General features: G+C 41.1%; 1 protein-coding gene and 1 long non-coding RNA gene across 3 annotated transcripts in view; one reads left to right on the top strand and one right to left on the bottom strand.

The window, feature by feature from the left end:
* The window catches only part of PTPRT (protein tyrosine phosphatase receptor type T), a 429,759-nt gene that overhangs the window by 88,358 nt on the left and 315,671 nt on the right, over positions 1 to 25,730 (top strand). The window lies entirely within an intron of this gene.
* On the bottom strand, positions 12,469 to 25,123 carry LOC121004401. 2 transcript variants are annotated; one of them, XR_005779708.1, is made up of 2 exons: positions 25,113 to 25,123; positions 12,469 to 13,059 (listed from the first exon to the last, which is right to left on the bottom strand). It is a non-coding gene; the product is annotated as an uncharacterized LOC121004401 (long non-coding RNA). The 2 variants fall into 2 exon arrangements; XR_005779709.1 differs by lacking the exon at positions 25,113 to 25,123 and adding an exon at positions 13,834 to 14,306.

The raw sequence follows: 25,730 nt of genomic DNA on the forward strand, positions 1-25,730 counted from the left end.
CATGTAGTACAGGTAGAGAGCAGTACAGTACATGTTGTACAGGTAGAGAGCAGTACAGTACATGTAGTACAGGTAGAGAGCAGTACAGTACATGTATTACAGGTAGAGATTAGTACAGTGCATGTAGTACAGATAGAGAGCATTGCAGTACATGTAGTACAGGTAGAGAGCAGTGCAGTACATGTAATACAGGTAGAGAGCAGTACAGTATATGTAGTACAGATATAGAGCAGTACGGTATATGTAGTACAGATATAGAGCAGCACAGTACATGTAGTACAGGTAGAGAGCAGTGCAGTACATGTAGTACAGGTAGAGAGCAGTACAGTACAAGTAGTACAGGTAGAGAGCAGTGCAGTATATGTAGTACAGGTAGAGAGCAGTACAGTACATGTTGTACAGGTAGAGAGCAGTGCAGTACATGTAGTACAGGTAGAGAGCAGTACAGTACATGTAGTACAGGTAGAGAGCAGTACAGTACATGTAGTACAGGTAGAGAGCAGTACAGTACATGTAGTACAGGTAGAGAGCAGTGCAGTACATGTTGTACAGGTAGAGAGCAGTGCAGTACATGTAGTACAGATAGAGAGCAGTACAGTACATGTAGTACTGGTAGAGAGCAGTACAGTACATGTATTACAGGTAGAGATTAGTACAGTACATGTAGTACAGGTAGAGAGCAGTACAGTACATGTAGTACAGGTAGAGAGCAGTACAGTACATGTATTACAGGTAGAGATTAGTACAGTACATGTAGTACAGGTAGAGAGCAGTACAGTACATGTATTACAGGTAGAGAGCAGTACAGTACATGTAGTACAGGTAGAGAGCAGTACAGTACATGTATTACAGGTAGAGAGCAGTACAGTACATGTATTACAGGTAGAGAGCAGTACAGTACATGTAGTACAGGTAGAGAGCAGTGCAGTACATGTAGTACAGGTGGAGATTAGTACAGTGCATGTAGTACAGGTAGAGAGCAGTACAGTACATGTAGTACAGGTAGAGAGCAGTACAGTACATATATTACAGGTAGAGATTAGTACAGTACATGTAGTACAGGTAGAGAGCAGTACAGTACATGTATTACAGGTAGAGAGCAGTACAGTACATGTAGTACAGGTAGAGAGCAGTACAGTACATGTATTACAGGTAGAGAGCAGTACAGTACATGTAGTACAGGTGGAGATTAGTACAGTACATGTATTACAGGTAGAGAGCAGTGCAGTACATGTATTACAGGTAGAGAGCAGTACAGTACATGTAGTACAGGTAGAGAGCAGTGCAGTACATGTAGTACAGGTGGAGATTAGTACAGTACATGTTGTACAGGTAGAATCAAATTTTTGATAACTTCGCTCATCTCATCACTATGTTTATTATCCTTGCTTTATGGTATTGTGTTTATTATCCTTGCTCTGTGACATCACGGTGGTCCTTAAAGCTGTGACATCATTATATCCATAATCCATGTACTGTGATGTCATGCTTGGGGTTCTGTGGGAGTGGGAACGTGCACTCACTCAGCTTATTAAAGTTGTGAGCATATGTATTTCCTTTAAAGAAGTTTTAAAGTGCAACTGACCCTCACATTGGCTCCATACTTAGAACTAACAGCCCCCTTGCACTTGTTCTATATATGCATGGTGTGATACAGGAATACACAACATATCTCTCCTTTTTTTCTGTGTAACATTCGGCTGTGAATCTATTTAGCCAAATAAATGTACAGTAAATTGTTTGATTTCCCCCCTCTTTAAATATTGTATTTAAAGCTTCAAATTGCTTCCCTGTGTGCTTGAGCTGTGACAGGAGGATCTTCACGCAGTGTGTAATTACTTATCTCCTCTCTCATTTACTTCCCTGCATACAGCCAGTATTGATGAGGTTGGAAGTGGAAAATGGATAATAAGCGTGAGCTTCTGTTCATTACTCAACTTGTACGCATTGTAGATATAGGCATATTAATTAAAATGAGGCAATACACATCAGTGGCATGGAAAGACATGAAGCATAGTAATTAAGGGTCTCCTCTGTTCTTTGGTTTTGGGGTGGACCAGTTGCTTGAGTGTTGATGGTATCGTCTTCCATTAGTGATGGTCATACACATGAGATCTTGAGATATTCAATCTGCCAACAATCTCATGTCTATAAGCTCAGCCCAACAGTGTGACTGTTGGTGTAGTGACCCGGAGGGGAGGGGAGGATGGGAGGAGTGGTAATAGCTGTAATGGTGGTAGTAGTAGTAGTCACGGTTCACAGTGGCATGATGGTGGATGGGGATCCTTTGATGGTTGGCAGGGTACAAGGCCGGATGGCAAATGTAGGGGTCGGTAGATGGAGTCAATAACCAGGCCCGTTGGTTGCAATAAATCAAGTCTATCTTTACTGAACTGATGATGAGTGTAGCAGTACATATAGCAGAAAATGTACAGTTTTAAAGTACAGTGTAGTTCTTTTCCTAATAGCTGTGTATGGGCATAAGGAATGATGATGGCAGTCCTTAAGTCACTCTCTAAACACTTCAATCTTTCCAAGATAACCACAGACATGCTGTTCTCTACTTGTTAACTCCTTCTACAATTCCCAGGCTGAGGGATCCAGATCCTAGATCCAGATAGCCAGTCTGTTTAAAAATGCGGTGGTTGATGGAGGTAATTAACCATTTCCACAGCAGTAAAGTCATTAATGCCATAAACGAGTGGCACCTTACTGTCTGAATTCAGTGTACAGCCTTGGTGGTTCTAGACCTTCTATGGCTGTCTGTTCTCTTTACCTCAGAACTAGTCTCTCAGTTAAAGAGGACCTTTCATCGATCCTGACATTGTGAACTAAGTATACAGACATGGAGAGCGGCGCCCGGGGATCTGGCCAATCGCAGCGCAGAGCTCACAGCTGGGAGAAAATAACCTCCCAGGCTGTAAGCTCTGCGCTGCGATTGGCCAGCGCTACAGCAGAACAAGGGCAGACTCCGCCTACCATAACTTAGTGACGGAAATCTCCGCCTACCATAACCTAGTGACCGAAGATAGCGGAGGGCATAGCAGGAGAACGGAGCGGCGCCCATGGATAATAGTAAGTGCAGTGAGATCCCCGGGCGCCGCTCTCCATGTCTGTATACTTAGTTCACAATGTCAGGATCGGTGAAAGGTCCTCTTTAAGTAGCTTGCGGGCAGTTTTTCTCAGAAGTGGAGTCTCCTGGATGAGGCTTCTCTCTTGGCCTGCTTTGCAGGAGCTCTCACACACACATCTTGCCTGTAGCTTCTCTCAGTTAACACTCTCTAACCATAACACTGGTAACCTAACCAAGTCTGCCAGTGTTAGCTATATATTACCCATACATTTACACACACATTTATATCAGGAACATTATCCCTTTGCAGTGTTCCTCTGTGAAGCCTTACTCACCTCCAGTGATGCTATGCCACTGTAGGTGACCCACTTCAGCCAGTGATTGGCTGAGTGGACCTTTCTTGACATTTCTGGCATGTCGCACCAGGGCATGGAGAGGAGAGCAGTAGGGACAGGAACTGCAATGGAATGACAGTGGCAGGGAATCAGTGGCGTTGAGTACTGCTACTTTGTTATTTTTAATATTGTCTGGGAAGGGAAATGTCAACTTAAAGCCAGCTTTACTTTAAGATGGATACCCCTTTAAAGAGGGAGGCGACGTTGAACTTCTTCTGTTACTGACATGAAAATACAGCATATTCATGTCGCCACCACTAGGGGAAGCTCAGTTCAAAGAGGTCTCTACAGCTTCCACTGCATTCAATTGTAACTGTATTTATTCCTGTGTACTGAGCTCCCCCTAGAGGTGGCTTGAGGCAGTTTCATAATACACTCAGGGAAGCAGCAGGAATAGCTGTATGTATGTCATTTATCTGGTGTAAACGCATTGAGAAATAATGGTGTTCTTAAGAATGTCATATTTATGAAGCACCTGTTCCACTTTTTTTTTACTTAGAAGTTAATGAAAAAAAATTCTGCTTAACAAAAAAAAAAAGAAGTAAATTCAATTCAATTTGTCTGGGAGTGTTTGATGCACGCACACTGGAAAACTGGGTGGGCAGGTGTCCTATGGGGCCCTATTAGATGTGTATATGCCCCTTTTTCTATAGAAGGGTACTCACCTGTCTATCCAGATGGCTATAAAAGAATTGGACAGGAAAAACCCAAACTATCCAAGGGCATGGCAGAGAAGAGAGAGGTCCATAAACCATCAGGAAGCCCATACATTCTAAGCCTGTGATGGCTAACCTCTGGAGCCTCCTGGGAGTCTTAGTTTCTCCACAGCTGGAGTGCCGAAGGCTAGCCATCACTGCTCTAGGCTTTATCATCTTGATTCTGGAGCCAGATCTCATTACTCATGAAGGACCTGTGGTCACATGAGCTGATGTATGTAGGTCCTGAACCCAGAGAATGAAGTTACAAAGCTCCACAGATGGGGGAGCGTGAGCTCAGCTGCTATGTTAGCATCTGGGGTCTGATTTGGGCCCTATTTTTTTGGAGGGTCTGGTTTTGGGATCTGTATTTAGGGGTCTGGTATTAGGGTTTGTAATTAGGAATTTAGGGAGTATGGTCTGGGTGTCTGTATTTAGAGAGTTACTATATTATTTAGAGGTTTTGGTCTAAGGAGTCTGTATTTAGGGGGTCCGTATTTAGGTGGTGAGGGTCTATAGTCAGGGTTCCTGGATTTAGGAGGTCTGGGATTCTGTAGGGGTCTGTATTTAGGGTTTCTGTATTAGGGGGCTCGGTCAGTGGTCTATATTTAAAGGGTCTGTTTTTTCAGGATCTGTTCTGGGGGGCAGGATTTTTTTAGGTGTTTCTGATCTGAGCTCTGTATTTATTTTAGGATATGTATTTATTTTGGGGTCTGGTCTGTTTTTGGGAGGTTCATTTATTTTGGGTCTGCATTTATTCTGGAGGCTTTATTCATTCAGAGATTTGTATTCAGGGTTCTAATCTGAGGAATGTATTGTTTTTCTGGAGTCTGTATTTATTTAAGGGATCTGGTCTGTCATCTGTATTCAGGGATCTGGTTTGACGTATATTTATTATAGGGAGGTCAGGTATCTGTATTTTTTTGTAGTAAATTCTGAGTCTATATTTATTGAGGGGTGCTGGATACCGTTGTATGGAATATTTTTGTATTTTGTATTACAGATCAGTGGTACACAGATGTAGCAACCGTCAAATGTACAAGCACATGCTACTCAAATTTAAGCATCACGCAATATTGTGCTATACTGTTGGCGTAGTGTGCCATTCTAATAGACTTAACGTTAAGACGACACGTTACTGAAAACGCGTAACATTCCATGGAGTAGTATACAGTTTGTACAGATGGAAGTTGCTACATCTGTATACCGGCCAGAGAGAAGCCAAAGAGATATTTTTTTTGACATCCATTCGGCTAATGTAACCTTATGAACATGTTTAGCGGTGTAGGACGGATTATTTCTCAGCGTAAACCGATCAATTGTTAATCATACATTTCTATGAATTGGGTAATAAATAACCCGTTAGCCCATTTTGATGATACACACTGTGTGTTCAATGAATGCAAAGCTTACAATGACATTCGAATGTGCACCGGTTCTGTATAGTTAAGGATGAGCCTCTTAAATGATCTCATCTGGTAGGCCTAAGTAATTCCAGTCTGACGATTCACAGAGGCAAGCCCTCACTATTGTACTTGCATGACAGATGCCAATGAAGGCGTAAAACAGACACGTATAAGTTAACGTGACATGTCTGCATGTGAAAGAAATAAACACAAACTAAAAAAACATCACCTAGGCTTGTCAGCATCATGATATGGTATGTCTCGTATAATTTACTTGAGTGTGTAATTTTCTGTTCGTAATGGGAAATAATGATTACTGCATTGTGTGTATCACTGAGTTATAAAAGGCTTGGTATTTCAAAATGAAAACACACACAAACACTATGTTAGCGAATAAACAGCTCCACAATATAATTCTGGAAAAGAATATTCCCCTAAAATAGCAAAAATGCAGCAAATATAAGTCCATGAGTTTTATTCTTCTGTCAAGTTGGAAAAAAATTCCGTACAACAATGTATAGATGCAAGAAAAAGTAAGTGACTCCTTTTGAAGGACCTGGAATTCTGTAGAGTTTACTAACAAAATGTGGTCTGAATGTTGTCTACTGTAGACAAACACAATCTAAGTAAATTAATAATATGTTGTAAATGTTATAGACAATGGTTGTGGACCCACTATGCCAACTAACTGGTTTGACTTTAGGCTAGGCCAAAGGGCATTGTCCTGATGTCCCCCGGTTTTCACCCTTTGACTCCTTTACAGGCATCTGGTCTATGTTGCAGGGGAACCTGCAGGCCGCTGCCTCTAGGAATAGTCCTGGTGTAGTTGGCAGATGACTCATGGGGGTCAGAGACACTGGTTCAAAGCACCAAGAGATCCGGGAATACTCATAGTTAGTAACCAGGCAAAGGTCAGGGCAGGCAGGGAGTTTGTGTAGTTCCAAGAAACAAACCCACGGTCAGGGCAGGCAGGTAAGGGTCAGTACGGTAGACAGGCTAAGGTCAGGGCAGGCAGCAGAGTATCAGAGTCAGTTAGCAGGCAGAAGTAAGGTACACAGGCACAATCAGAATAGCACTGGTTAAACTAGTAAACTAGGAACCTAAGCTCAGGCACCCTCCCACTGGGGAAAGTGCCTTATATACCCAGAGGCCTCCACCCACAGGCTGTGGAAGAATAAAGGCATGAGTGCACTGGCCTTTTAAGAGCCAGGAAATATACACGGGCCTTACAGGTGAGTATAGGAGACCGAACTGAGAAGTGCAGGCTGCGGCTTGCAGGAGCAGAACTAGACCCTGACGGCTGAGCCCAGTGTGCTTTAGGAAGAGCCTAAAGTGATGATAGGTCATTTAAATCTAAGTACTAGAAAGCTCCTTTGAAGTCAAGACTCTGACTTGGCTATTCCAAAACATGTCTTTTTTCTTTCAACTATTCTTCAGTTGAATTGCTTGCGTACTTTGGGTCATCGTCTTGAAATATCTTCGTCTTGAGATCGTGGACTGATGCCTTTCCATCCTACAGTACAATTTTGATACACCTTAGAATTCAATGTTCCCTCAATGATCGCAAGACATCTTTCCCAGGGGGAGCAAAGCAGCCCCAACCATGGTGCTCCCTCCACCGTGCTTCACAGTTAAGGTGAGGTTTTGGTGTTGGTGTGCAGTGTTCTTTTTGTTACAGTTTCCATTATTATTTATGCTAAGAATAGTGTATTCTGTGGAAATGCCAGGAACCAGGAAAGCCAAGTCAGTGGGCTCTGTCAGGGTTTGTGGGGATTTGCTGGGAAAAAAAAAAATACAGCAGAAATGAAAGCCATTACATTAATGTGAACAGAACCTTAACCCCTTCCCGACTGCCATACGGCTATATACGTCCTGTCTGCACATACCCCGTGCAGCTAGCACGTGTATAGACGTCATGGCAGCTCTTTAATCCAAGCGCTGCAAAACGCTTGGATTAAAGCTTCTGTCCCTGCTCTGCTGCTGTCTCGGACAGCATACAGTTCAGTAATGCCGGCAAGGGACCAATCAGAGTGGTCCCTTGCCGGCAATTGATCCGATTGATTAGTCTGTGCAGACTAACCAATCGGATTGCGGCAGTGTAAAATTGCCTGTTCCAGGCTCTGATCTGCACTCTGCAGATCAGAGCCTGAAATCAGGTAATGTTCGTGCCCCCCAATCTGTGGGCCCTATCTGTGCCACCCCTGTGTGCCTCCAGAGCATTGCAAAGTACAGTACAGCCATCAGCCCCACTGGATCTTCAAGATCCAAGTGAGACTTGATAAAAAAAAAGTTGAAAATAATAAAAGTAAAAATAAATAAATAACTAAAAATGTAAAGTGAAAATAAAATAAATTGCCTTTTTCTATAAAAAAAACAAAAAAAAGTAGACATATTAGCTATCACCGCGTCCGTAACGATCGGCTCTATAAATATATCACATGATCTATACCCTGTCCGATAAACACTATAAAAAAAACAAAAAATAAAAGCTGTGTAAAAAAAAGCTACTTTTGTCACCTTAAATCATAAAAAGTGCAACACTGAGTGATCAAAAAGGCATATGTCAAACAAAATGGTACCATTAAAACCGTCACCTCATCCCGCAAAAAATTAGACCCTACAAAAGAAAATCGCTCAAAAAATAAAAAAAACTATAGCTCTCAGAATATAGAGACATTAAAACATAATTTTTTTTATTTCAAATATGCTATTATTGTGTTAAAGTGAAATAAATAAAAAAAGTGTACATATTAGGTATCGCTGCGTCCGTAACAACATTCTAGATAAAAATATCACATGACCTAACCCCTCAGGCCAAAAAAGCCATTTTTGTCACCTTACATCACTAAAAATGCAACACCAAGCGATCAAAAAGTCAACTCATCCTGCAAAAAATGATACCCTAATTAAGACAATCGCCCAAAATATAAAAAAGCTATGGCTCTCAGACTATGGAGACACTAAAACATTTTTTTTTTTGTTTCAAAAATGCTATTATTGTGTAAAACTTAAATAAATGAGAAAAAGTATACATATCAGGTATTGCCACGTTTGTAATGATCTGCTCTATAAAACTGTCACATGACCTAACCCCTCAGATGAACGTTGTAAAAATAAATATATAAAAACTGTTCCAAAACAACCAATTTTTTGGACACCTTGCCCCATAAAGTGTAATAATGAATGATCAAAAAATCCTATGTAACCAAAAATGATACCAATGAAAACCTCAACTCTTTCTGCAAAAAACAAGCCTTTGCACAAGATGATCGGCAGAAAAATGTAAAAATATGGCGTTCAGAAAATGGACACACAAAAACATAATTTTTTGTTTCAAAAGTGCTTTATTATGTAAAACTGATACAAGCAAACAAAGTAGACATATTTGATATTATTGCGTCCGTAACATCCTGCTCTATAAAAATAGCACATGAGCTACCCTGTCAGATGAAACAGCCATTTTTTGGTTACCTTGCCTCACAAAAAAAACATAATATAGAGCAATTAAAAATCATATGTACCTCAAAATAGCACCAATTAAACTAGCACCTTATTCCCTAGTTTCCAAAATGGGGTCAATTTTTGGGAGTTTCTACTGTAAGGGTGCATCAGGGGGGCTTTAAATGGAACATGGCATCTAAAAACCAGTCGAGCAAAATCTGCCTTCCATAAACCATATGGGCTCCTTTCCTTCTGCGCCCTGCTGTGTTTACGACCACATGTGGGGTGTTTCTGTAAACAGCAGAATCAGTTTAATAAATATTGAGTTTTGTTTGGCTGTTAACCCTCAATGTGTTAAAGAAAAAAATTTATTAAAATGGAAAATCTGCCAAAAAAGTGAAATTGAAAAATTTCATCTCCATTTTCCTTTAATTCTTGTGGAACACCTAAAGGGTTAACAAAGTTTGTAAAATCAGTTTTGAGTAACTTAAAGAGTGTAGTTTATACAATGGGGTCATTTATGGGGGGTTTCCACTATGTAAGCCCCACAAAGTGACTTCAGACCTGAACTGGTACTTAAAAAGTGGGTTTTGGAAATTTTCTTAAAAATTTGAAGAATTGCTTCTAAACTTCTAAGCCTTCTAATGTCCCCACAAAATAAAATTACATTTACAAAATGATGTCAACATGAAGTAGACATATGGGAAATGTTAAGTAATAAATAGTTTATGAGGTATCACTTTCTGTTTTAAAAGCTGAGAAATTGAAATTTTGAAAATTGTGAATTTTTCAAATTTTTTGGTAAATTTGGGATTGTTTCATAAATAAAGGTGAAATATATTGACTCAAATTTATGACTGTCATGAAGTACAATGTGTCACGAGGAAACAATCTCAGAATGGCTTGTATAAGTAAAAGTGTTCTAAAGCTATTACCACATAAAATGACACATGTCAGATTTGTAAATTTTGACTTGGACACTGGGGCATCAATGACCCTTGGTTATAAAAGGGTTTGTATAAAGCTAAGTGACAATAGGTTGACATTAAAACTTGTACACCTAATGCCTGTCAAGCCCTGATGTAATGACCGGCGTCACGCAAAGGGAGGAAAAAGGGAAAGCCCTGCCCAAGGGAGAGGGAAAGGTGGTGACCCCTAACTCACCTTGCGGCTGGCACCTGACTGCCCTGACGTCCCTAGACGGGTTCCTCACCCGTGAGGCGATCACGTGCCTAAACCCTGGCTTTCCCTAAAATGAGCCCTAGATAGTGAACTGGGTGGGATCGCTAGTCCGCACCACTGTCACTAAGAGGGAAACACCAGGGAGAGGACAGGCAATACAGACAAACACATACACCCAGGTGGGCGACCACAATAGACCACAAAGGTCCAACAGGGATCCGGAGGGTAGCGTTCTGGACCAACTACCAGAGAACGCAGCAACACAGCTCCAGAGGGTTAGAATAGATGTCCAGGCAGGAAGCTCTATATCTGGCAACCAGAGAAGTGTGAGAGGGGAATATAAGGAGGTTGGGAGTGCTGGACAAGGAACAGCTGAGGAGAAGGAGCTACGGATCCCTGAGTGAGCCAAAAGGGTTTGCAAAGCAAACCCAGAAAGCTACCATAAGGAAACAGCCCTATCTTACATAGAGCGCGCAGCCAACCGCTGCGACTTCCTGACCCCGGGTATAACGGAGTCAGGCGTGGTTCTTGACACCCTCGTGACACCTGAATAACAAATCTCCTTTGGCAGCATTATGCCTACATATCTCTACATTTACACGATACACATCTCCACTAGAGATGGCCTTGCGGTTCGCCCGGCAGTCTTTTAGCGGCAAACTTTGCGTGTTCGCGATTTGCCGAACATGCGAACATATGGAGATATTCGCGCCCGCCATATTCATTTATATTGTGAAGAACTTTGACCCATGACACATCCATCAGGTGGTACAGAACAGCCAATTGAGACATTTCAACACATGGACATATCCCCTACCTAATAAATAAACCTGATCTGGCCGCCATTTTACATTCAGTGTTTTGCCAGTGTAGGGAGAGGTTGCTGTGTGGAGCAGGGACAGGCTGTTAGGGACACCAAACGCTAGCTAATAGGGCCACAAAAGTTATTTTAAGGACTGGTATAGGTGTGCTATCGATAGGTGTGATACACAGAGGGGTGCGATATACTTATAATATACTTTTAGAATGAATCAAAAACACATAGATCTATATAGTGATCACCTGGAAGACTAGGGGCTAGGGGTTTACTAGGGCCATTTTTATATAGGGTAAGGTTCCGGACGGGGTCGCTCTTATCAGGGCCAGAATAGCACCCCCCTGTAGGGCAATATCAGGGACAGTTCTTTGCCCACCCTGTCCTTCAATACCACATCATCATCTAGCCCAGGGATGGATGGTTTTTGCTTTCCCTCCTGGATTTATCGATGTGCACTGGAACCCCCCAGATTGTGGTAGGACATATGGTTTTTGATTTGGTGCCGCCGAGCACCTGATTTAGTGCCGCCGAGCACTTGTTATTGCCTATCACATCTATGCTTTTTGCTTAACTTTAATATTTAAATTTATTTTCATTTTGATGGATATCTTTTCCATTCACACGTCCACAAAATGGGTTCGCATCTGTTCCGCAATTTTGCGGAACGGGTGCAGCCCCATTCATTTTCAATGGGGCTGGAATGTGCTTTCTGCAACCGCATTTGCGGATCCGCATCCGTATTAGTGGATCCGCACTTCCGCATCCGTGCTTCTGTTTCCGGAAAAAAATAGAACATGTCCTATTCTTGTCCGCAATTGCAGACAAGATTAGGCATTTTCTATTATAGTGCCGGCGGATCCGCAAAACACTTACGGACGTGTGAATGGACCCTCATAGTAAAATTATTAAAGGTTACGTTTTATCTTTATGTATATTCGAATGTATTGCCTTCCGTGTACAATGTTATAATATACTTTCTATGTTAGAAAGTATATTATAGTGCATTTGTATTGTGCGGCAGTTGTGTGCGGTTCTGCTGCAATACTGCAGGTATATAGAGGGACAAGCGTTATTAAGTTCTAAGGAATGCCAAGCAAATTGAAGATATTGGAGAATTATTTGATAACGTAACTGATTATTTGTTTGATGCAATTGAAATAAATTCAATATATTTGAGGCAAGTAATCATTGTTGAAAATCAGCATGCAGTTGTCTTAGATTATCTTACTGCAGCACAAGGAGGATTATGCCAAGTAGTGGGACCATCCTGTTGCCATTACATAGATCCACAAGGAATGTTTCAAGTATCGCATGATTTGCAACAGGCAAGTAAATTAAAAGAAGGATACCGGGAGGCGCATCAAACCCCTCCTGATATTGGATGGCCTGTCATGGCTTAACCCACTCAATTGATTCCAAGGAATAGTAGGATGGTTTTCAGGAATATTCCATATGTTGATACAAGGATGTTTCCTTATCTTGATTATCTTTATAGTGATAAAGATTTTCTTACTAATTTGTAAAAAGATATTAAAGTCCAAGTGTTTTTCAGGAAAAACTACGACAACAACTGTGATACAACCAAAAGATAATCCTTCACAAGTTATGGTTATGATGTCACCAGTATCAACATCTAAAGAAACAGAGACTATTATTGTCACGCCAATTCCAAGTCCGGAAGTGCCTACAGATCATTGTACTTATTGCAATCAAAAGATTGTTAAAAATATAACTGATTGTATATATTGTGGAAATTCCACAATCGAGCAACACTAAACTGTGCATAATTTAATTCATTATTCCATTGATTATGCATTGAGAGAATGTAGTGAGAAGGAGCCATGTAAGAAAGTCTTCTGAATGGATGCAGGACATCCCATAATCTGCAAAAAAAAATATTCTTGCACTTTGTGTAAGAAGGATGATTTTCCGGCCTGTTCTCTTTTCGTTGTGTAGGGAGTCAGGGCTCTGACTCAGCATAAGCAGTGGAATAGTGATAAAAAGAGGGGAATTGTGAGAGTAATTGCAATATGTTGCTTAAGATATATGACTTAAGGAGGTAAGATCTTCTCAGACCCCTCATACCACACACCGTTATCACCCCATCCCAATAAAACACGTAATCCGTAATTCTTGGTGGAAAAGGCCATAGCAGCCGTTTATTAAACAGCACTAATATTCCAACATCATTTTTAAATCATACATAAATAAATATCAACAAATAAATACAAACATATCAATACAATGTAATAACATTTACTTCCGCGAAGGATCCTGGAAGGCAACCCTAGCAAGCTGCGATCTTCACTCCACACATCTTCATCCTTACCCTCGGCCGCACTCGCCGACCCAAGGGCACCAAATCCTCCAAAATCCATATATTCCTTTTAGCCCAACAGGAGCCCCCAGCTTTCAGCTTACCGAACCACATGGATGCATGTTCCAACGTGTCATGCACCTACTAAACATAGTATTGCCTTCCAGGACCCCCCGTTAACCTGCCCCCTGCTATGACAAAATTGAAAACAAAGAACTCCAAACAAGGGCGGGAGGGTGGGCAACTCTCCAGACAATAATGGCCTCCGGTGCCGCCCCCCCCCACCTCTACCCAGCATATAAACGGCCCGCGAAACTGCCGCACCGCCCCTTACTCCTCCCCGGCCACACTCCACCCCCCATGTAAATTAACCCTATCCTGGTCTGCTACTTCCCCCTCAGTCAGCTATCACTGCTCTACGCCTGCTCCTCGCTCCGTTGTCCTGATTCTTAATACATTAACTACATGTATATTTCTATAAACTGACATTTGCAAATAATCAAGAACAGTGTAACCTTTATCATATATTCCACTGAACACATTTATTAAGGCTAAGGTCATCTGTGAATAGCTGGAGATAGCAGTCTACAAGTAGAAGGGAGAGTATGACCTCTCTAAAATAACCGCAGGAAAAGGAGTTTTATGGAGAATTTGTAGGTTATTGTGCAAATCTGTTTGTTGGACAATTCATAAAATTGGCCTTGTGACAATGTACTTGAAATTCCAAGAACTGTGGATATTGATGAGCCAACATTAAGATGCGTCCAAGCTAAATGTGGGAATGTGATCTTTTGAATTTTGGATCTTGTCACTTTGATGTATTACTCTGTTATGTAAGATTCTTTATTGCCAATATGTATCACGTGAGATTATATAACTTGTATTGACCAATCATAGTACTGTAAACATCCTAATTATCTTGTAACTCCTATAATGAGATATGTATAAAATAAAGTCCTTAGGGGCGGTCTAACCAGATCTCCTCAGACATATCGGCCGAAATAATTGATCAATCTCTGCCTTGATAGAACCACTCTGACAGAACAAATAATATCTACTGGTGTGATATACCAGTCCCCCCCCAAAAAAAACTGATTGAAGCGGGGTGTTGTATACCAATATACTTTCTATATAGTGCATATGGGTACTGTATAGTGCATTTGCGCATGCGCGTACACGAAAATTATTTTGCATTGAAAAAAATAATGAATGGAGATTGCAAATTTGAATAATACATCTGGTATGTCACTGTCCATGTTGTGGGACTATTTGTGCACTTCTAGTAATTATTTCTTGGCTGCAAATATGAGCTGAAGGTTTTTCAGGTTCGCCTGCCATTAAAATAAACTTGCGGTTCGCAAACATTTGATTGCGTTCGCGAATCGTCCCGGCAGATGTTCGTCCATCACTAGTGGTGACCCTGTAGGTGCTGTGATTACGACTGGAGATGAGGGAAGTTTTGAAAAATTTGATTCGTCAGCTTTGCCGAAGTTCAAAAAGAAATTTGATTAGTTACTAATTAATTTGTCACACATCACTGTAAATCAGGTATACCCAGGCAAATCTGCCAAAAAGTAACAGTGGCCTGTGATACTGACGCACAGTAACTCTACCGCTAACAGAACTGATTATTTGTGCACTACACACTTATGTAGATGGCGATAAATCAGACCGGCCTGTAATACTGACAGCACAGTAACTCTACAGCTAACAATATGGATTAGCTATGACTTTTGGTGCACTGCACAGTTATGTACACTGCGATTGTAGCAGAGTCTGTAGTTCAGCACTCTCCTATGCTCTCCCTGCAGTCTCCCTGCACTCTCCTGCTCCAATATTGTCCTACACTCTCTGTTAAGAGTTTGCAGCAACACTTTTTCTAGTGCACGAGCATCTTGACACATCTCTCCCTATGCTCAGGGGTGTAGCTATAGGGGAAGCAACTGCTTTGGGGCCCAAACTCAGAAGGGACCCACCTAGGAAGAGGACTAAAAGATGCTATTGTCAGGGCCCCCTTAACAGCATTTAACAAGGACATTATATACAGTGACACTGTAGGAAACGGAAGTAGCGCCTGCCTTGTCAGAGAGCAGGATCTTGACTAGCCTCAGGAGTGGGGGTTTCACAGGAGTCGGGAGTGGTGAAGAATTTGCTGGGGTGGGGCATTCAAAAATATGCTGTGGGGGCCAGTCATTTCTAGCTACGCCAATGTGTCAGCTCATAGGAAAATGGTGGTGCCCATGCGAGATCAGGGTTTTATAAGGCTCTGCTTAGCTGTGACATCACAAGGGGGTGGCTACCTGCGAATTGGCAGGATGCATGGCACTATGGGTGATCTCGCGTTCCCAGGCTTGTCTCCTCTACACTTACTTTCACTTTGTAAAATGTGCAGCTACCATTTTAGGAAAACTAATTTGTTACCACGAAGCGCGAGGAAATTCGGATTCATTTAGAATCAACGTTTTCCTAAACTTCATACCGAATTCCGCTTCAGATGCTTCGCTCAATACTAATTGCAACAATCAGCTTTTACATAATTATCCTCCAGAGCCTGTCCATATTTTAGGTCCATTATGTTTTGTATAGCTTGCCATTTTTCTAATTACATGTGATCATGCATTAATGCAAATCACATTAATGGATAACGTCTTACTACGGCAGAAGTATCCTCCCTAAATGTCCCTGTTATATGGACAAAACAGTCATCGTAACAGTAAAAGTGTTCCCTTTTTCAGTCCCAAAGACACCGTATATTTTGTACTTTCACAGAATATAAATATATTGTGAATTGTGGGGACGGATTTATGTCCTAAGATTCCCTTTGTATACAGTAGAGTCTCCGGAGAGGTGTGACTGCTTGGCAGGAAAAGGATGTTCTGTCAATGGCTTCAAAGGGTTCTCCAAGTTTTTATATTTTGTAATTTATCATAGATCCTGCATTAGTTCAGTCCCTGGGAGTATGCATACAGCTCATCCATAGATACTCCTGACTAGAGATGAGTGAATCGATTCATTTGAATCATATTCATTCCTCTCTCATCCTGCTTGAGGCAGCGAGGGGCTGTTCTCTCTGCTCAAGAGACTCTCCCCATTGATTTACAGGCTATGAGACAAAAACGTATGGTGTGGCGCTAGATCTACCTATAAAAAGTGCATAATACGTAGGATAGCACGCGGTACCTGATCACAAGTACCATACACATGGCATATGTAAAAAAATATATGTGGTACTCAGTCCACAAGGGAGGGGGTTGCAAGATAAGCTCAAGACACTTGCATGCCTGCTTCTCCCCCGTCAAGGTCTCTTGTAGATATTTAGTATCACCAAGGAATGCGCAGGGTTCTCATCCAGTGCTCTTTATTAAATAGCTTTACGCATTTCATGGAGTTCCAAGGTCCCCTTCATCAGGAGCATAAAGCAACTATACTGTATATATCCATCTACATTATATATATTATAAAGTATTATACTTGTACCGCCATCCTCCTTTCTTTCCTCTGAGATTTCACTCAGGGAACAACCATTAACTCCTTTTTCATATATTTATCCTGGCACTTTGATATCTCCTCAGGCCCCGGCAATCTTGTGCCTGCGTTGCTGCTCCATGTAGTAGAGTAGATGTCGACTGTGTATGCGCCGCTACACTTCTGGGTGTACCACTGACAATCTGAACGCTTTTGTAATTTCAAGTAAATAAAAATTTTGGGAAATGGATATGTATATCTCTACCTGCTGTTTGTTGTTTTCCTTAGTTCTTTGTCCACCTCACTAAGGTGGTCGCACATGCTCAGTTTCATCCTTCAACTGATCAGCCCTATCTGCTGTTAGAAATAGTGACAGTTACAGAGAGAGAGCAGAACGAGTATGCCCCTTTAGAAAGGAAGCTTCTCCTGAGAAAGGACATGTCCCCTGAGGTTCCAGCTTGAAATAAATCTAGCAGATCAATTGTAGAAATGAATGGGGAGATCTCTGGATTCATGTGAGGTACAGGGCTGGTTCAATCTTTGTTAGGAAGAGATTTTTATATACCATATGATGTCTGATTTCCATTTTTCTTATTACTTTAATCTTGGAATGACCTCTTTAATAAAGAATATAAAATGGGTTTTCTAAATACAACAACCCCTATTGCAAAGAAAGGCAATGCTTTACTTTGTCCTCTCATTCTATAATCTATTTCACCAGACGTTTAGTTTAGTTAATTAATTTAAAATTATACTTTTGCCAGAATTAGACTTTTGGGATGATATTGGTTTATTCGCTACAGATAAAAATTCATTAAAACCGTTAAGGCTAATTAATTGGATTAGTCAATTAATTTCAGGGGAAAAGTGCATAGAAAGTGAACAAGCCCAATATTGCAGTACATTCCACCATTTAGTATTCAAGATCTCTGACAATCTGGTTTATGGATTTATTCAACTTGGTTTAAATTACTTTGGGCATTCAAATGAATGGTTTAACCCACCTGGAAAAACCGTCCCAAAAATGTCACCTTTTTTAATTGTAGATTTTTCTGAAGTAAATGTAGTTGGTGCACAATCCTCCGGATGGGTCATCGGTAGAGATGAGTGAAGTTTTGAAAAATTAGATTCGGCAACTTCGCCAAAGTTAGCCAAGAAATCTGATTAGTTCAGAATTAATTTATCAGGAATCGCTATAAATCAGGTATACCCAGGCCTTAGGGTATTGCCATATAAAAGCATGCCTTTCATGTAATAATAAAGACCGCACTGTATAGTGGCTGTTGCTGGTATGGAGTTTGGCTGGTTAGGTGGGGGGGACAATATTCAAATTATTGCTGTTCTTGACTGCAATCTTCTGCAGGTTATTTGACAGTAAGCACTGAATATTAATCAGCTCTGGCATACCCACTTCTCCAAGCCCAGCGATTTCCTGCCTTACAGGTGGGAGCCCTTCTTCTGCCATCTGCTTTTCCTCCTTTTCCACATCATCTAATATCGATGAGAATATGTAATCAGGAACATCCAGCTCCTCCTCTCTCTGCATCTTGCTGACTTCTAGGACATGAATATTTTGAAGGATGATTTGAAAGAAGTAAAGCCAGTGAAAGATGAGGATGGTCATCATTAAAACCTGGCCCCCCTAAGGGGTGCAGACTGAATGGTATTGGTTGGCACGATGGCACCGGAATAATAAAGGCTTTCATCTTAGTAGTATTGAAAAGTGATGAGCAGCTGGGGTCATATTCGAATACGTGATATTTCGCAAATATTTAGCAGAATATTCGTCATATATTCGCGAATTCGTATATTAGTTGTATTATATTTTCTTTTTTTTTTATGTGAAAATCGGCAAGGTAATGATTGCGTAATATGCGAATATTGCACGCTCAATACAGTCGTAGGTCAAAAAACGAATATATAGCACTATATTGAATATAGTGCTATATATTCGTTTTTTTGAATATTCGTCATTTTTTTCCATCTGAAGTCATGATTCCTTCCTGCTTAAGTTGCTTGTGGGCCAATAACTCATTGGCCCACAAGCAAGAAGCAGGAAGGAATCATGTGTTCAGATGGAAAAAATGACGAATATTCGATATAACAAATATATTGCACTATATTCTAAATATTCGCAAATTCTTGAAGTGGCGATATTCGCGAGAAAAATTTGATTTTCGAATATTCGTGCTCAACACTAGTATTGAATTACATTTATGGTAAAAAAGTAAATGTAATAATAAATAATTAAAACTGACGCAGCATAAGTCCACCTACTTTCCCTGCAGTCTCCCTACAGTGTCCCTCCAGTCTCCTTCTCCAATATTCTTCTATTAATCGCTTTCAGTAACACTGGCCCTAGTGCATGTGCTTGTCACGTTTCTCCCCATGTTCAGCTCACAGGACAATGACGGAGACCATGTGGGATGAGGGTTTTCTAGGGCTGTGACATCGCAGGGGATGGCTATCTGTGGACTAGCTGGCTGCACAGCATTATGGGTGATCTCGCGTTCCTCGGTTTCTTACTTTTTACTTTGTAACATGTGAAGCCTCCATTTTAGGAAAAACTGATTCGTTACCATAAAAACACGAGGAAATTTTGATTAATTGTGAATCAAAGTTTTCCTAAACTTCGGACCGAATTATGCTTCACTTCGCTCAACACTAGTCATCAGTATCTGATCAGTGGGAGTCCAACACACAGGACCCCCGCTGATCAGCTGAAACGGTACTGGAGCTCACAGTGGTGCAGCGGACTTGCAGCTTTGCTTAGGCCATGTGACGTCACTTCATTGGTCACATGGTCACATGCTACACAGCTTTAGATATGATGGGTTAAAGCAGCCCCCCCACCCCAACCACATTCAGCTGGCTGTGATTTCATCCAGCCTGGAGAAGGAAAGAGGGAAGTGGGGGAGCTGACAAGTTGCTCCCCCAAGTTGCAATAAGTTGTAATATGTACCTACCTATATGAAGCTAATGGTTCCAGTTTGTTATGCTTAGATAACAGCCCTCCCCGCTCTGCTGGGCTGTACTGTTAGGCCATTTTCTCAAAGCATGAGCAGAGTTTGGGCAAAACTGTTAGGTTGCTAGAGGTTTACATTGATCCAATGCAGTACCATGTATTTGCAACGGGCCTGGGAAGTGGAGGACAGGAGTGGTGGTAGCAATTAGGGTGGGTGTAGTTACGGTTGCAGTCCTCACTCTGTGGGCTGTGCAGGGATGTGAAGGGTACACCTTTTCTTCCCTTTGGGGCACTGCCTGGCTTCTGCACCTTCAACAACACATGATCATTAACAATGAAGACCGACTATGCAGTGCGGTCTTCATTAGTTAAATGAAAGGAAGCTGCTGGCTAATTGGCCACGTGGTTCTTGACCACAGTATGGCCACACCCTTACATCTCCTGGACAAGTTAGCTGTACAGTCTGGTTTAAAGGCGTTTTCTCCACTTAAGCTGGTTCACTACGCAGAGCTGTTCTTTTTCTGCTTGCATTCTCACACTTTTCTGTCTCACACTGTTCTGACCTTCTCCATCACTATAGATAGGGTAACAGCCCAACCTAGCAATGGTTAGTAACATAGTAACATAGTACATAAGGCCGAAAAAAGACAATTGTCCATCCAGTTCGGCCTGTCATCCTGCAAGTTGATCCAGAGGAAGGCAAGAAAAAAACAGTGAGGTAGAAGCCAATTTTCCCCACTTTAGGGGAATAAAAAATTCCTTCCAGACTCCAATCAGGCAATCAGAATAACTCCCTGGATCAACGACCCCTCTCTAGTAGCTATATCCTGTAATATTATTACACTCCAGAAATACAGGCCCCTCTTGAATTCCTTTATTGTACTCACCATCACCACCTCCTCAGGCAGAGAGTTCCATAGTCTCACTGCTCTTACCGTAAAGAATCCTCTTCTATGTTTGTGTACAAACCTTCTTTCCTCTATACGCAGAGGATGTCCCCTCGTCACAGTCACAGTCCTGGGGATAAATAGATGATGGGAGAGATCTCTGTACTGACCCCTGATATATTTATACATAGTAATTAGATCTCCCCTAAGTCGTCTTTTTTCTAAAGTGAATAACCCTAATTTTGATAATCTTTCAGGGTACTGTAGTTGCCCCATTCCAGTTATTACTTTAGTTGCCCTCCTCTGGACCCTCTCCAGCTCTGCTATCTCTGCCTTGTTTACAGGAGCCCAGAACTGTACACAGGACTCCATGTGTGGTCTGACTAGCGATTTGTAAAGTGGTAGGACTATGTTTTTATCACGGGCATCTATGCTCCTTTTGATGCAACCCATTATCTTATTGGCCTTGGCAGCAGCTGCCTGACACTGGTTTTTGCAGCTTAGTTTGCTGTTTATTAAAATTCCTAAGTCCTTTTCCATGTCAGTGTTACCGAGTGTTTTACCATTTAGTATGTACAGGTGACTTGCATTATTCCTTCCCATGTTTATAACTTTACATTTGTCAGTGTTAAACCTCATCTGCCACTTCTCTGCCCAAGCCTCCAATCTATCCAGATCGCTCTGTAGTAGTATACTGTCCTCTTCCGTGTTAATTACTTTACACAGTTTAGTGTCATCTGAGAAAATTGATACTTTACTATGCAAGCCTTCTACAAGATCATTAATAAATATATTGAAGAGAATAGGGCCCAATACTGACCCCTGAGGTACCCCACTAGTGACAGTGACCCAATCTGAGTGTGCACCGTTAATAACCACCCTCTGTTTTCTATCACTCAGCCAGTTACTTACCCACATACAGATGTTTTCTCCCAGTCCGAGCATTCTCATTTTATATACTAACCTTTTATGTGGTACAGTGTCAAATGCTTTGGAGAAGTCCAGATATACGACATCCATTGATTCGCCACTGTCAAGTCTAGAACTTACCTCCTCATAGAAACTGATTAAATTAGTTTGGCATGACCGATCCCTCATGAAGCCATGCTGCTATGGCGTTATTTGCTTATTTCCGTTGAGATGCTCTAAGAAAGCATCTCTTAGAAAACCTTCAAACAGTTTACCCACAACAGATGTTAAACTTACCGGCCTATAGTTTCCAGGCTCTGTTTTTGGACCCTTTTTGAATATTGGCATCACATTTGCCATGCGCCAATCCTGTGGAAAATTCCCTGTCAGTATAGAGTCCGCAAATATCAGAAATAAGGGTCTGGCTATGACGTTACTTAATTCCCTTAGGATATGGGGGTGTATGCCATCTGGTCCTGGCGATTTGTCTATTTTTATCTTTTTAGGTCACTGATGTACTTCTTCCTGGGTCAGACAGGACACTTTTAATGGGGAATTTATTTATACATTCTGCATGTCATCTGACAGTTTATTTTCGTCAGTGAATACATTGGAGAAAAAAATATTTAACAGCTTTGCTTTCTCCTCGTCGCTCTCTGCGACTCCCCCCTCATTACTCTTTGAAGAACCCTTTAAGCAATGGAGCACTGCATAGCAGTGGGACACTGCATATCTGCTATTGACTTCCCTTAAAGGGACAGTTCTATCCAAACATTTTTATCACTTATTAACAAGCTATATTTGTACATTCTGTGTGATTTTTTTTTTTTATAAAGAATAGGCAGATGATCTGAATATAATTTTTTAGAAGTAACTAGTCTTTAATTTCCTCTCTGTATGGACTCTTACTCTTATGCACAGCAGAGAGTCTCACTTAAAGGAGTTGTACAATCTCAGCCATTTGGGGATATCGCTAGGATATGCCTCCAATGTCTGATAGGTGCGGGTCTTATCTCTGGGACCTGCACTTATACTTAAAATGGAGCCAGAAAAGTCCCGGAGGGTGCAACGCCCATGCGCAGCCGCCCTTCATTCATTCCTATTAGAGCACAGAAAATAGCTGAGTGGCACACTCGACTGTCTTCGGAAGTCCCACTGAAATGAATGGGAGGTGCACTACGCAAGTGAGGCCACCACTCCAGTCACTTCTGTGGGGCTAACGTAAATAGCCAAGCCAGCCGTCGATTATTTTCGGTGCTCCCATAGGAATGAATGGAGGGCGGCTGCGCATGGGCGGTGCACCTTCTGGGACTTTGCCAGCTCCATTCAAAATATAGACCTGCACCTATCAGACATTGGGAGCATATCCTAGCGATATGCCCCCAATTTCTGAGATGGTACAACCCCTTTAATACTCTTTGCCAGACCAGCAGTCAGACCAGGGAGGAATGAGGGGTTGTGACTCTATTAGAGTGCGACATCACCCCTATGCTATCGCAGTACAGTGGCTGGTCAGGGGTCATTGTACACTTCTGCTCCTCTGTTTGAACATTTATCCAGGCCTAGGAAGTGAACCATAAAGCAGTTATTCTGTCAGGCATTCCAGTCCCTCACCTACTATTCCAATGAGGATTATCTTACAGATGAACCCTTTCCTAGCAGTAATAAACTGAGAACTCAGATTGAGAACTTTTATCCCACTGAGATTAATGTTACAGAAGAAATTCATTTTGTAGTTAATTTTTCTATAACTATTGAGTTTAAAGGAAATACCCCTTTCTGAAAGTGTCCCTTTTATATTTTTTGGATACAGTTGTATGAAAAAGTGTAGTTGACACACTAGAGGCCCATGTGGGGATGAGCGTAGGGCCTGACTATGGAGTGGACCTAGTCTTAGTTGTGTCTATATTGAGGGAGTAAACAATATAAGGTAAAGTCTGGAAGCCAATAACGCAAATCAAGTGGTGAACAGCTTGACTGTTTCCATGAGACTTGTATGGAGGGGACCATGTGCATGTTCACCATCACTCCATATATGACTTCCCAATGCGATCATCTAGAGGGGAAAAATAGGGAATGACATTAATTATCAATGAAGATTCCAGTGTATGGACTGCATATAATAGTAAAAAAAAAAACAACTTTATGGAGCCAGGAAATATGTGTATCAACTGACATTACCAGACATGATCTTATAAGGTAGGCATCAGCAATATTTTTTGGTACATTGGCTATCTGGCTTCTGGGTTGCATCCAGTCCTGCCTTATTAGTTCATAAAACTAATCTATTTAATATTCTAATTTAATTGCAAGACTATAATAATTCTAAAATTTAACGATCAGTTAGGACCTGAGAATATAGCAGCACTAAATCCATGGGAAAAGTCACACCATCTTGCTGTACAGTCTTAGGGTACATTGGCAGTGGAAAAAAATCAGCCATTAAAAACAGATAAAGGTTACATGCACACGACAGTTTTTTTTTGCGTCTGCCAAAAAAAACGGATGCGGCATCCGTTATTTTTGGAGGATCCGTTTTTTTCCACAGATCCCTTGTAATAAATGCCTATCCTTGTCCGCAAATGTGAAAAAAGTAGGAGATGCACTATTTTTTTTGCTGAAGGGAAACACGGACAACGGACGCGGAACACAAACGGATGAACTATCAGCATTTTTTTGCTGATCCATTGAAATGAATGGGTCCCCATCCTATCCGCAAAAAAAACCGGAACGGAGGCCGAGAAAAACAACTGTCGTGTGCATGAGGCCAAATTGTCAGTTTTTCATGGTCATTTTGCATGTGTTTGCATCTAATTTTATGGTCATAAAAATTAAAAACAGATGGATTTCATATGCTTTTTCTTTTTTAAATACCAACCCCTGCAGTTGCCTCAGTATACATAATGGTCGATGGAGCCTACCCATTTGTTGATTACTCTTGGTGACTGTTACTTTACTCAATCTTTATATATGTATGTCTTTTTATTTATCTTTTAGCAAACTAACATAGTTTAGCAAACTCTTTATGCACTTAAGTCGTAAGTCGATTTCTTCACAAACTTCTGATCCTACTGTAATACACTGTGAAAACAGCCAGAAATAAGACGTCCCATTTTTTGATGGCCATGTAATCAGCCCCATAGACTTTGAATAGTTCTAAAAACAGCCATGTAACGACCTTTACAAAAACGTCTGTCACATGGTTGTGTGAATGAGCCCTTAAAGAAACTGAAGTGAGATAATGCTTGTTGCCTACTGCTCTGTGATCATAGTCTCTGCTTTTATTTGAGAAGAATCATAACAGAATCAAATGAAATATTGGATGGACATGTTAGCTGAACTTGAAATTCATGATTCCTACCTCTTGATATTTTTTTTTTCCAATTTTTCATATAAATATTTGTCATTTCTAAGAGCTGAAGGTTAAATTAAAGGAGTTCTGAATAATTTCATAAATACATTTCAACTAACTGCTCCCTAGGATTTGTGAGGTTTGTGGGGGAGTTTGTTAGTTTACTGTCTGTAAAGGCCTAATATGTACGTACTGTAGATGTATACACATCCATATTAACTGCTAATAAGAATGCTCTATAGTATATTAAAGTGCTGAGTTATAAGAGCCTGATTTATGAAAATATTAAAATCATATGTAAGTTTAAGTAAAAGAATAACACATTAATATTAAAAGAGGTTTTCCAGGATTCTCGTATTGATGGCCTATCCTCAGGATAGGTCATCAATATGAGAACATCAGGGGTCCAACTCCCGACACCACACCGATTACCTGTTTGAGGAAGCCGCAGAGCTCTGGTGAGTGCAGCAGGCTCCTTGTAGATTCCCAAGCACAGCACCATGCATAAGATAGTGGCTGTGCTTGGTATTGCAAGTCAGTTCCATTCATTTGAATGCACCTAGGCCATGTGACCGATGTACTTGATGTCACATAGCCTAGAAACAGGCCTAAGCAGCCATGGAGCTCTGTGGCCTCTTTGTACAGCAGATTGCTGGAGGTGCTGGGAGTTGCCTATCTGATATTGATAACCTATCCCAAGGATAAGTCATCAATATCAAAATCCCTGAGAACCCCTTTAAGCTACTTCACACTTCACACTTGTTGAACTAGACATAATACCGTAAGGGTATGTCCATGGCAAAGACCGTGTGAGTTACATGTGGAT

Source organism: Bufo bufo, chromosome 6 (assembly GCF_905171765.1).
Source record: "Bufo bufo chromosome 6, aBufBuf1.1, whole genome shotgun sequence".
NCBI classification, from domain to species: Eukaryota; Metazoa; Chordata; class Amphibia; order Anura; family Bufonidae; genus Bufo; species Bufo bufo.